Source organism: Diabrotica virgifera, chromosome 8 (genome assembly GCF_917563875.1).
Source record: "Diabrotica virgifera virgifera chromosome 8, PGI_DIABVI_V3a".
NCBI lineage: Eukaryota > Metazoa > Arthropoda > Insecta > Coleoptera > Chrysomelidae > Diabrotica > Diabrotica virgifera.
In genome coordinates, this window is record NC_065450.1 from 67,207,845 (window position 1) to 67,221,734 (window position 13,890).

Sequence of the window (13,890 nt, forward strand, 5' to 3'; positions counted from 1 at the left end):
AAATTATGCTAATTGGTTTGTTGGGATAGTGATAGGGTAAACAGACATGTTACGTAGGTTAAAACACAGTAAGATTTCGAATTTGGAATGGATCCTGAAGGAAGATGCGTATGTGAAACGGGTGATGTTTTGTTCGAATGGAGAAAGACAATGCTCCAGGAGTTGCGTATTAATTGTAGCAAAGTATGAAATGTTATTCTAGGCTCTTGTACAAATGTGATGGTCTTAGCTCGTAGATGTTATACGATGCGGGCAGAGGTCAAAGCATAGGAAATGACAAATAGGAAATTGTTGTCATAAATTAATCTAATTTAAGATATGTTGTTCTCAGTAAATTAACTGAGGGATGTCATAAGTATAATAATATCATAATATTATGAAGTAGTAAGTGCCATACACTGTGAAACTATGAAGTGTATAGAAATTAAAGGAAAGCTAGTTAGTTAAATGAAAAAAATATTATTATCAAAACATCGGTTAAGAAACTTTAAATTAAAAAATTGAAAAAGGTAAGAAATTGATAAAATTAAAGATTATTTTGTTTGAGCTATTGTATAATGGGATATGTACAAAGAAAAAGAAAGAAACGAAATATTAATGGAAGGGTGTAGGCACTTACTTGAGAATAGTTTTTAACTAAATAAATAAATTAACACATAACACATAGGGTTTAAAAAAAAAAAAATAGGGTTTAAAAGCACATAGACATAACAATTATTGGTAAAAGGTTTTTTAAGGGAGGTAGCACTACATTTCCCCAATTTCCTCAGTTAATTTACTGAGAACAACATATCTTAAATTAGATTAATTTATGACAACAATTTCCTATTTGTCATTTCCTATGCTTTGACCTCTGCCCGCATCGTATAACATCTACGAGCTAAGACCATCACATTTGTACAAGAGCCTAGAATAACATTTCATACTTTGCTACAATTAATACGCAACTCCTGGAGCATTGTCTTTCTCCATTCGAACAAAACATCACCCGTTTCACATACGCATCTTCCTTCAGGATCCATTCCAAATTCGAAATCTTACTGTGTTTTAACCTACGTAACATGTCTGTTTACCCTATCACTATCCCAACAAACCAATTAGCATAATTTGGACGTACTAATATGACAACAACTAAGTTGCAACGCAATCCTTGTAACGGCATGTAAGTAGATTAGAACAATATTACTATCTCTTTTATTATTACTACTTTGAATTTGGAAGCATATTTAAGTCAGTTTATGTTTATTTTGTTTTTTAATGGTTAAAAATTTTAATCTCAACAAATTCAAACTGTATGCACCCATTTGCACATACATGCCTATGAGCATTTTTACTCATAGGTTTGACTTTGTATATACCAATATTCTGAAATGTCAACAGTTGCAAACCTTTATTTCAAAAAAATTTTATAAAAAAAAAATTTTTTAAATTTGGCTTTCTATTAACATCTCTTCAATCAGACACTGGTCTAACACAAGTTTTCTCTTATTGTAGCATTTAACTACTTGTAACGCCGACCTGAAGATGATCTGTATATTGTAGAGATCGAAACCGGTCGTCAAAGTATAATTAAATGATTGTGAGTAAGTCTGTGTTTCATTACTATAATTATTATTCCATTCACTCACGATAAAATATCGCAAAACCTCCAGATTTTAAAGAACCGCTTGGATTGACATAAAATTTGGCACACACGTAGCTAAAATGCCAAAGAAAAAAGTGAGATTATGCCGATATGTTCTCTTGTCCTGGATGTGACTTTCACCCCTTCTTGGAGGTGAAAAAACATACGTGCAAAATAAGTCCGGAAGTGGATAAACTGACTAATTCTAATTCTAAGCAAATTTTGTTCTATAAAAGTTTTAGGTCAATACTTTTCGAGGTATGTGCGAGTGAATATGTTTATTTTTCATAGAAAAACACGTTTTGGACGGATTTTCGCAAATAACTCAAAAAGTAAGTATGTACATATTTTATCGAAGAAAATATTCCTAGCAATAATATAGCTTATGAAAAAGAGGTGTCAGTATAAGGTCTGTAGACCCAGTAGAAGCAGGGTTGCAGCTAATGAAAAATAGGTTCTTATTCGTCAAATACCAAATCGAATATTTCAACGTAAAATAACCAAAAAAATAAAGCACTTTTCGGGAAACACTCATCATAACTCTTTTAAAGTGTTTAAAAAAAATTTTTTTTGGTGTTTTTACAACAGTTTCTAGCGTGAAAAGTAAGCAAGTTACGCTGAAAATAAAATCGTTCCCTTTTTTTTGGCAAAAGAAAGTCATGAAAATTAATTGTTAGCGCTTCACACGTTACTTTAGATAAATGTATTGTTTATACAGGGTGTCTCCGAAAATAGTGCGTTCCTTTAAGGTGTGGATATAATACACAATTTAGAACAAAAAGGTGTTGTAACATTTTTTCCTAAAGTTAACCGTTTCAACAAAAATTACGTTGTTCTCCATAAGAGTAAATTTTTATTTTCATAAATTTATATGACCTGGCAACATGGCGTAGAAGAACCTGTGACTGTGAAATTTAATCTAATGGGACCCCTTGTTTATTTACTAATTGAGTATCAATTTGCATATCAAAATGTATTTTCGTTTTTTGGTCAAACGGCTGAATTTAGAATAAAATGTTATAAGACTTTTTTGCTCTACATTGTGCTTTCTATCTATACCTTTAAGGAACGCACTATTTTCGGGGAAACCCTGTATATGATCTGTAAGTTGCATTGGTTCAAAATGCTTATTTTTGAAAGGGGTTTTGTTGAAAGGCCTCGAACGAATCACTAGTCACGAGTATGTATATGCAAATTTTGAACAGCCATATCTTAACCAATTTTTGTCTTCCAGATAATCAAAAAATTCCAAATATTTAAACAAGCAACACCTACATTTTTTACTCTTTAAGATATTTGGTATCACTAATAATTTTTAAGATATTTTGACAAAAGTCTTTTTTTCAAAATTAAAGATTTAAAAAAATTTACTTTAAAACCAAATTTTTCCACAAATAAGCACTTTGAACTGATGAAACTTACAAACACAAACAATACATAAAGTTACTTGTGAAGTGGTAACGATTAATTCCATTTGGGCTGTTAATTAGAGGGAGTTTTTAGAATATTTTTAACCAAAAAAAAAGGAACAACTGTATTTTGAGCGTAACCTGCTTACTCTTGCTGCTGGAAACTTAAAAAAAAAATAAAAATAAACGTTTTCTTAAACACTTTAAGAAAGTTGTAATAAGTTTTCCCAGAAAAGTGTTTCATTTTTTTTATTTCACGTTAAAATATTCGATTTGGAATTTGAGATATAAGATCTTATTTTTCACTATAGTCTGTTTTTAAACAAGAGGAGTCATTCAAATTTCCCGCGCCGTACACCTTGTTTGTAATTGGTACAACCTCAGGCAATTTTACTCATATCAAATTTTGACACTATTGGCATTTCATAGGTCAGTTTATTTATTTTATCAGCAATTTTTGTATTTTCTGCGTTCTTCCTTTTATTTTTAGATTTTTAGTCAAGATTACCGTCAAAGGCCGATATGATCAACCAAAAAAGAAGATTTATCTGATGATATTTCTAGTGACTTTCTTGGGTGTGAATCTGCCATTTAGTTTACCTACTCCTCTTGGTTTTAAAACAAAGCTTAGCAATAACTCTGCTTCTACTGGGTCTACAGACCTGACACATATACCATTTTTTCACTTTTTTATAAGCTATATTTACTATTTGCTAATTTTTTTTCAATAAAGTACCTACTTTTTGAGTTATTTGCGAAAAACCGTATAAAAACGTTTTTTTTTTTTTTTGTTGAAAAATGAACATATTCACTCGCAAATATCTCTAAAAGTATTGACTTAGTGAAAAACGCTATAAAATAGAAGTTGCTTAGAATTAGTCAGTTTATCCAATTCCGGACTTATTTGAACGTATTTGTTTTCATACCCTATAACCGACGAAACTCACCTCCAGATCAAAAGCACATATCGGCACAATATCACTTTTTTTCTTTAACATATTAGCTATAGGTACGTGTCCCAAATTTTATGTCAAACCAAGCGTTTCTTCAAAATTCTGACCAAAAACCCTAAGTAAATTAAACGAAAATATAAAATGAATTTTTCAAACAAATATTTTAAGTCGGTATGAGAAATTTTAATTTAACAGATGAAATCAAATAAACACAATTCAACTCGTAAAATATTTAGACCCTTGCTTGGTAATCCAGCTGAACAGGTAAAGAACCTACCTTTTATGTAGTTTATAATCTGAGAGGATGGAATATTTTACCAAAATATTCCATCCTCTAAGTTTACAATAGACCTTTTCTACCTGTCCTCAAAAGATCGGTATTTTTAACTCGTGGCAACGTCGAAAAGCGGCAAAATGATGGGAAATACACATTTTTATGTGGTGGAAGTCAAAATGGTTATGAAGTGTAAAAATTTTTGTATATAATTTAAATTTTTAAAATTAAAATTTTAGAAAACTGAGAACGATACAGGGCGTTAAAAAATGCGCTCAACAAACATACACGAATTAAAATTCGAAAATGATAGTATTTCTTGGTGATGCCAAATGACTGCAACATGAAAAGATGACATAAAGATAGCGGGATGTATATATATATATATATATATATATATATATATATATATATATATATATATATATATATGTTTGTAAAACGTAAAGTTTGGGGACATTGTACAAATCGAACATTTGTTGTATACATTCGTATACATTTATATTGTCATCACAAAAAAATACGAATTTTTGAAACATACAGTATTTTAAAGAAATGGTCATGTACTGTAAAGTTTGAGAACATTTATTTTTGTAAAGTGTCAACTTTGAGGACTATTTTTTTAACAGTATTTTTTTTGTATATTTGGATATACATTTAGTTTTATCATATCTGGTGTTTTATTGTAAACACTAAAGATCACTTTACTACAAAAATGAAGTTGTTGTTCCGTCTCAATAAAAGACGAAGGATGATTTTATCCAACAAATATTTTTTATATCACGGCCCTTTGTTTTGAAAATTGCTATTTAAATAGCACTTAATATATATGCAAATTTTTAGCAATCTTGACCAGATTGCAATAACATTCCAGCAATCCAAAAATATAATATATTATTGCACAAGATTCTAACAATAATGCATCAACATCGTGAAAATAGATGACATAGATTTTTTTATCTTACGTCAGTAAAATACCATCAATTTTATTGGGCGAGATTGTCGCAATATTGCAGAAAATCATGGAAATAATTGTTTGAATTAATTTTGAAGCAGTCAAATACCATAATATATTGTTGCCCAAGATTGTAGCAAGATCATGAAAATCCTCGATTTTTTTTTATCTTCCGACAATCTTGCGGTACTCAAATACCATAATATATTCTTGCGCAAACTTGTAGCAATATTGCGGCAAAATTATGTAAATATTGGTATGATCTGCTTGTTATTATTTTTATATTAATTATTATTTATTTGATCAATTATTTAATTAACGCAAATCATACATAAAAATTATTAAGAAAAAATCTCAGGGTGCCTTTTGTCAAAAAAATTAATTAAATTCTCTTATTAGGTTATACTTATCCTTTCTCGTGGCTTCAGTATCTCTTAGTTGATCCTTATCGGGATAAAATAGGAAAAGAAAATAAATAGAAAAATCATAAATAAACACATGCAAATACCTTTATTATAAAAAGCAATGCTCTGTAAATTTATTAATTAAATCCTGTGGGAATAACTGTCCAAAAGAAACCTTTACCATTTAAATTAATCTAATTCAAACAAATATTTATCGCTTTGTTCTTGATACTATTAATAAAACAAGCTAAACAAACAAATTTGGTATTCGCAAATTACTTATACTTCCTATTAAATTTTTGAAATGTTGGAATCTTAAATGCATATGCTTTTACGTAAAAAAATTTAACTTCTGATTATAAAAAAAAATCTATCACATAGGTTATTGACTGACCTTTTTGATTCACACACAATGATGTCTCCTCTTGACCCAAACAGCTCCTCCTTGTTGATTATGTTAGGCTATCAATCAAAACCCTCTCCGTTCTCAGCAAAAATCCAGCAGCAAACCAGCACTATTTCTCCCAAAACACAAGCCAGGCTCCTTTTGACCAGTACTCGTTCAATAAACTCCAAAACTCTCTCCTCTCTTTCTCTCAACAATAATCTCCTGAGACCCAAGTATCTTTTTCACTTGGTGTCACAAATTATTTTAACAATGATAATTCTTGTAACTTACTCTCTTGGACTTTACAGAATCAAAGAGGTATTTCTTCTCGATTTGATTTGTCTCTCGTTCCACTTTCAGCTACTCTCACTATCAAAACAAAACACTAGTACTTGCTTCTGAACTACTCACGAAAACTTTTGACTGCTTCTTTCGGATGCCGGTAACACAATGATCTTTTATTTTCCAAAATGTCTCAACATTCAAACAAAACTTTCCCCATTCCAAATTGGCAAGCCAATCAGAAACATTTCTCTCTCCACCTTCCTCTGTTTCAATCGAAAAACCCAGTCATTCTTTCAAACAATATTTCTACTCAAACACTAATGACTTTTCGGAAATTATCTAAATATTCCTGTCATTAAACAAACATATTTAAAATTCCAATTCTATTTACCTCTATTTTTCTAAAAACTACTAATTAGATCTACCTGTGGTTTTATCTTTTCCGTAAACAATCTTTTTAAACTTATATTCCTAAATCACTTTCACTTCACTTTTATTTACAAATGTATTTTATTTTTCAGGGAAAAACTAATTAAGGAGAAATCTACTACGTGAAAGCTACCTTCTAATAAACATTTACAAATCAATATACAGGGTGTATCAAATTTATGTGCCCGCGTTATATTAAAAAAATAAAAATTTTATTCTATCTTTGATTGATAGATTGATACACAATAACATCCCTGCCTTGTTTTGAGATAAAATCGTTTTTAATAAGTGCAACGAAAAAATGATTTTCTCTCGACAACAATAGTTTTCTCTTATGTCAAAATAATTATTCCCGCCTGAAAAACAATTGCTTCCTTTGTCCCAGTGTCTGTACTTATATGGGATTGGGTACGTTTTCGATAGAAAATTTCCTACATCTTTAACCTCAAATGAATGTTCATACTTTTTGCCTACTCTGTTTTCTTCATTTATTAGATTTTCATACTCCCTCAATATTACACGCAGTTCCTTCTCCTTTTCTTCTCCACATGTCAATTTTCTTTCGTTTTCTTCCGATTCTTTACACATGTTTATTGTGTATTCTGCCTCCTCCATTTTGCATACTTCTTCTTCAAATATCCCAGTTTCAATTGTATCTCTTTCGCCTTCCTTTTTTATTCTGATCTCTTCTTCTTCTGGGCTCATCTCTTCTTTTGAGGAATCCCAAGCTTTATTTTCTTGTATCACTCTTTTTTCTTCTTTTTCTTCTTCTGGGCTCATCTCTTTTTCCGAGGAATCCCAGGCTTCATTTTCTTTACTTATATTCTGCAGCTTTCTCCTCTTTCTTTTCTGTCCTTGCTTCATTGCCAAATTCATTTCCACCGTTTGTTTTTTGTCTAAATTATCCTTTTTCCGTTTCTCATGTTACTTGTCGATTTACAGAATGTCCTGTTCTTTTTCTTTTGCTTGTTTTGTTTCCTGTTGATTGTCATCCATTTTTTGTTGTGTTTCCTTCATGGCTCGTTTTGTTTCTTCCTGATTTTCTTGCATTTTATCCATTTTCTTTGATGTTTCTTCCATGGCTTGTTTCGTTTCACGTTGATTTTCATACATTTTTTTATCCAACTTTTTGTTGTGATTCATCCATTTTCTTTGATGTTTCATCCATTTTTTGATCCATTTTTTGTTGTGATTCATCCATTTTATCCATCTTCTTTGATGTTTCTTCCTGATTTTTATCCATTTTATTTAATATTTCATCCCATTTTTGTAACTGGAGTTGCATCAGTTGTAATAATTTATCTATTCCTGATAATTCCTGTTGTTCTGATGCCATGATTGTTGTTTCGAAAATGTCTTCTTGATCTATATGTTCTTCTTGTTCCAAAAGTTCTTCTTGTTTTTTGTTTTCTTTGCTTTTGCTTCTGGTTATCGACATGTAGTTAAAATTTATCCCCGCCTGATACCAAATTCGAAAATACCTTGTATGCTGTCGAGACGAAAATTTTTCTCTCCCCAAATATAATCAATTTATCACACAAATTTTTAAATATCTCAAAATTTAAATCAATCAAAAATAAAACAAATATGTAAAATTGTACCTAGATAAAAAAACAAGTCAAACAAAATATTTCAAAAATTTTAAATATATCAACTTTTTCCGACGGGCAAATAAATTTTCCTTCAGCTGTTTTTCCTTTTCCTATCCTTTCAAATTCACAACCAGAGATACTTTCACGCCTTACGTTGGTTCGCCATGTTGTTATGATCTGCTTCTTATTATTTTTATATTAATTATTATTAATTTGATCAATTATTTAATTAACACAAATCATACATAAAAATTATTAAGAAAAAATCTCAGGGTGCCTTTTGACAAAAAAAAATTAATTAAATCCTCTTAGGTTATACTTATCCTTTCTCGTGGCTTCAGTATCTCTTAGTTGATCCTTATCGGGATCAAATAGGAAAAGGAAATAAATAGAAAAATCATAAATAAACACATACAAATACCTTTAATACCTACAAATTATAAAAAGCAATGCTCTGTAAATTTATTAATTAAATCCTGTGGGCATAACTGTCCAAAAGAAACCTTTACCATTTAAATTAATCTAATTCAAACAAATATTTATTGCTTTGTTCTTGATATTATTAATAAAACAAGCTAAACAAACAAATTTGGTATTCGCAAATTACTTATACTTCCTATTAAATTTTTGAAATGTTGGAATCTTAAATGCATATGCTTTTACGTAAAAAAAATTAACTTCTGATTATAAAAAAAAAATCTATCACTTAGGTTATTGACTGACCTTTTTGATTCACACACAATGATGTCTCCTCTTGACCCAAACAGCTCCTCCTTGTTGATTATGTTAGGCTACCAATCAAAGCCCTCTCCGTTCTCAGCAAAAATCCAGCAGCAAACCAGCACTATTTCTCCCAAAACACAAGCCAGGCTCCTTTTGACCAGTACTCGTTCAATAAACTCCAAAACTCTCTCCTCTCTTTCTCTCAACAATAATCTCCTGAGACCCAAGTATCTTTTTCACTTGGTGTCACAAATTATTTTAATAATGATAATTCTTGTAACTTACTCTCTTGGACTTTACAGAATCAAAGAGGTATTTCTTCTCGATTTGATTTGTCTCTCGTTCAACTTTCAGCTACTCTCACTATCAAAACAAAACACTAGTACTTGCTTCTGAACTACTCACGAAAACTTTTGACTGCTTCTTTCGGATGCCGGTAACACAATGATCTTTTCTTTTCCAAAATGTCTCAACATTCAAACAAAACTTTCCCCATTCCAAATTGCCAAGCCAATCAGAAACATTTCTCTCTCCACCTTCCTCTGTTTCAATCGAAAAACCCAGTCATTCTTTCAAACAATATTTCTACTCAAACACTAATGACTTTACGGAAATTATCTAAATATTCCTGTCATTAAACAAACATATTTAAAATTCCAATTCTCTTTACCTCTGTTTTTCTAAAAACTACTAATTACATCTACCTGTGGTTTTATCTTTTCCGTAAACAATATTTTTAAACTTATATTCCTAAATCACTTTCACTTCACTTTTATTTACAAATGTATTTTATTTTTCAGGGAAAAACTAATTAAGGAGAAATCTACTGCGTGAAAGCTACCTTCTAATAAATATTTACAAATCAATATACAGGGTGTATCAAATTTATGTGCCCACGTTATATTAAAAAAATAAAAATTTTATTCTATCTTTGATTGATAGATTGATAGACAATAATATATAAAAATCACCAATTTATTAAGTCTGGCTGCAATCTTACATAACTCAAATACCATAATATGTTATCCTGCAAGATTTTAGCAATATCATGAAAATAAATAAAAATCATTGATTTTTTAGTTTTGCTGCAACCTTGCAGCATTCAAATATAATATATTATTGCGCAAGGTTGTAGCAATATTGCAGAAAAATCACGAAAATATATAAAAATGATCGATTTTTTAAATCTTACCACCATCTGGAAACAGCCATCAGATATAATATATTATTGCTTAAGTTTGTAGCAATAATGCTGAAGGATCATAAAAATAGATAAAAATTATCAAATTTTTGGATCTTACAGCAATCAAACAACATAATATATTATAGGTCTGGATCCCGCGTATGAAAAAAAGTTGATTAATAGCAAGCTGAAAATTTGTTAATACCTTAAGGGTCTCTAGTCGGACAAACTTTGATATATGGGAACTCTGGAACAGGGGAAGTTTTAATTGTGGAACAGGTTAAAAATTTGGAACGTCAGACCACGAAAACATCACATGTATTTTGTCCGACAGAAGTTCCAATTGATTTGTTAGCCTTTCATTAAACTCTCATGCAAAAATCAGACTGCTATTTATGACCAAATAAGCATTTTAATGAGTGGAACACGTAGAACATGTCAAATTACAGGAATTATGACAGGTGATAAATAGCAGTCTGATTTTTGCATGAGTTTAATGAAAGGGTAACAAATTACTTGGAAGTTCTGTCGGACAAAATACATGTGACCTTTTTGTTGTCCGACGTTCCAAATTTTTAACCGGTTTCACAATTAAAATTTCCCCTGTTCCAATGTTCCCATATATCAAAGTTTGTCCGACTAGACACCCTTAAGCTATTAACAAATTTTCAGCTTGCTATTAATCAACTTTTTTTCATACGCGGGATCCAGACCTATTATTGCGCAAAACTATAACATTAGATAAAAATAATGGGAACGGGTCCTTTTGTTCAACTCAAAATGTTGCAAATAGATTGCAGCACTTTTTTACTTTAATTGAATTGCTATGGTATCTACAGACTTCAAAACGATATGAATATATAAATATAATCTGTTCTATTTACGATTCTTAATATCAGATTATTTTTGTCAAAAAAGGGACAGATATCGAGCTATAATATTGCAAAAACTTTATTTAAAACTAAAGTTTAAAGAAATATATAACAACTTTTCTAATTGTACATTTAACATATAATGTAAATAACAATTTAACAACAGATATGTATGCTCAAAAATAATGTTATTTTTATAGAGGGTTTGTGTTTTCTTTGGCAGATCCATTTTAGGGCGGAGGAAATCTTGACACTAAGCAGGTAGCGAAATAAACTTCCGTTTACATGTCAAAATGGAATAAAAAAATGTATAGCACTCCTCTGTCATTCTGATAGATCCAGCAGCGAAAAACGTAAATACCTCTAACATACGCGCTTGTGGCTATTACGATTTTAATAATGAAACCACTAGTCCATTCTTTCACGGTTTTTGCTCTAAATTTTAAAGAACCGGTTGAATTGACATGAAATTTGGCATACGCATAGCTTACATGTCAAAGAAAAAAAGTGATATTGCGCCGATGTGTGCTTTTGCCCTGGGGGTGACTTTCACCCCCTGTTGGGGGTGAAAAAATATAAGTCCAAAATAAGTCCGGAAATGGATAAACTGACTAATTTTAAGTAACTTTTGTTCTATAGAGCTTTTTCGCCAAGTCAACACTTTTCGAGTTATTTGCGAGTGAATATGTTCATTTTTCAACAAAACAACTACATTTTTAGACGGTTTTTCGCAAGTAACTCAAAAAGTAAGTATTTTGTCGAAAAAAACGTTCTTAGCAAAAATATAGCCTGTAAAAAAGTAAAAAAAAATGGTGTACGCGTTAGGTCTCTTGACCTCGTAAAACCAGAGTTATAGCCAATGAAAAATAGATTCATGTTCACCAAATTTCAAATAGAATACTTCGAAGTTAAATATACAAAAAATTAAGCACTTTTTGGGGAAAACCCATTATAACTGTTTTAAAGTTTTTAAAAAGGCTTTATTTCTGTTTTTATAAAATGTTTCTAGCATTAAATTTAAGCAAGTTATGGTCAAAATAAAGTTGGTCCCTTTTGTCTTGGCAAAAAAAATCGGGAAGACCACCCCATAATTAGCATAGCAGCTTAAATGAAATTAATCGTTACCGCTCCACACATTATTTTACTTATGTTGTGTTTATATGATCTGTAAGTTTCATCGATACAAAGTGCTTATTTTGGAAAAAATTTGATTTTAAAATAAAATTTTTAAAAATTTTAATTTTGAAAAATATGCTTTTGTTCAAAATAACTTAAAAATTGTTAGAGATACCAAAAATCTCTAAAAACAAAAAAAGTCATCATTGCATTTTTGAATATCATGTATTTTTTTGGTTTTCTGTTAGACAAAAATTGATTAAGATTTGGTGTTTCTAAATTTTGCATACATTCGTGATCAGTGACTCGATCAACCCCTTTAAACTACAGCCCTTTCAAAAATAAGTACTTTGAACCGATGAAACTTACAGATCATATAAACAATACATACACGAGTCAAGAAACTTGTGAAGTCGTAACGATTAAGTTCATTTGAGATACTAATTAGGGGGTGATTTTCCCGATTTTTTACCAAAAAAAAGGGATTAACTTTATTTTGAGCGTAACTTGTTTACTTTTGATGCTAGAATTTTTTTTATAAAACAAAAATGAAGTTTTTTTGAACACTTTAAATAAGTTGTAATGAGTTTTCCCCGAAATGTGCTTCATTTTTGGTTATTTCACGTTAAAATATTCCATTTGGATTTAGACGAATATGAACATATTTTTAATTAGCTATAACTCTGCTTCTACTATTTATAGAAACGTGATATATACACCATTTTTTAAAAATTTTTTAAAGGCTATATTTTTGCTACGAATGTTTTTTCGACAAAATGCTTACTATTTGAGTTATTTGCAAAAAACCGTCTAAAAGCGTGGTTCTTTTGTTGAAAAAATAAACATATTCACTGGCAAATAACTCGAAAAGTAGTGACTTAGTGAAAAAACTCTATAGAACAAAAGTTACTTAAAATTAGTCAGTTTATCAATTTCCGGACTTACTTTGGAAGAATACTTTTTCACCCCCAAGAGGGGGTGAAAAGCACCCCCGGGGCAAAAGCACATATAGGCACAATATCAATTTTATTCTTTGACTTGTTAGCTATGTGTATGAGAAATTCCATATCAATCTAAGCGGTTCTTTAAAATTTAGAGGTTTTGCAATATTTTACCGTTAAAGAACGTACTACACAATTCGTATTTCTAGATAGATCAATTAAAAATTAATTTGAAGTTAGTGCTAATGAATTGTTACATATTTTGCTATTAACCCTTGCAGGACCAACCTTTTATTAGAAACGGCGAGGACCAAGGAGGGTCAATAAATGTCCACACATGAATTAATCAAAAACGTGCTTCTTTATTTAATAGTTATTTATGATATAAGTGTTAAAAGTACACGTTTAAGGCACGCATGTGAAAGTTTGCAGAATGGGCGATAGCGAGTTTTTTCACCCCCTCTCGGGGGTGAAAGTCACCCCCAGGGCAAAAGCACACGTCGTCACAATATCACTTTTTTTCTTTGACTTGTTAGCTGCAAAATAATACACAACTGCACAACGCTAAGAAATATCAAATATTATTATGTCGGAAGTTGAACTCGAAATACCACAAGTCGTACACAAATATAGTTTAAGTAACCAATACAGTGAAATGGGTCAGATTTGTCAGTCCTGTTAGTTCCCCTTTAATATAGTTCGGAGGCTGGTTGTTTTTTCTTGTGATTAAATATGTAATTAA

At 30.4% G+C, this 13,890-nt stretch overlaps 1 protein-coding gene and 1 long non-coding RNA gene across 2 annotated transcripts in view; one reads left to right on the plus strand and one right to left on the minus strand.

Moving 5' to 3' along the window:
- LOC114335546 (G protein-coupled receptor kinase 1) overlaps positions 1–13,890 on the plus strand; it is a 972,615-nt gene that overhangs the window by 740,596 nt on the left and 218,129 nt on the right. The gene's annotated exons all lie outside the window — the stretch shown is intronic.
- Positions 5,707–10,110, minus strand: LOC126890630 (uncharacterized). The gene is made up of 2 exons (XR_007700392.1): positions 9,878–10,110; positions 5,707–6,854 (listed from the first exon to the last, which is right to left on the minus strand). It is a non-coding gene; the product is annotated as an uncharacterized LOC126890630 (long non-coding RNA).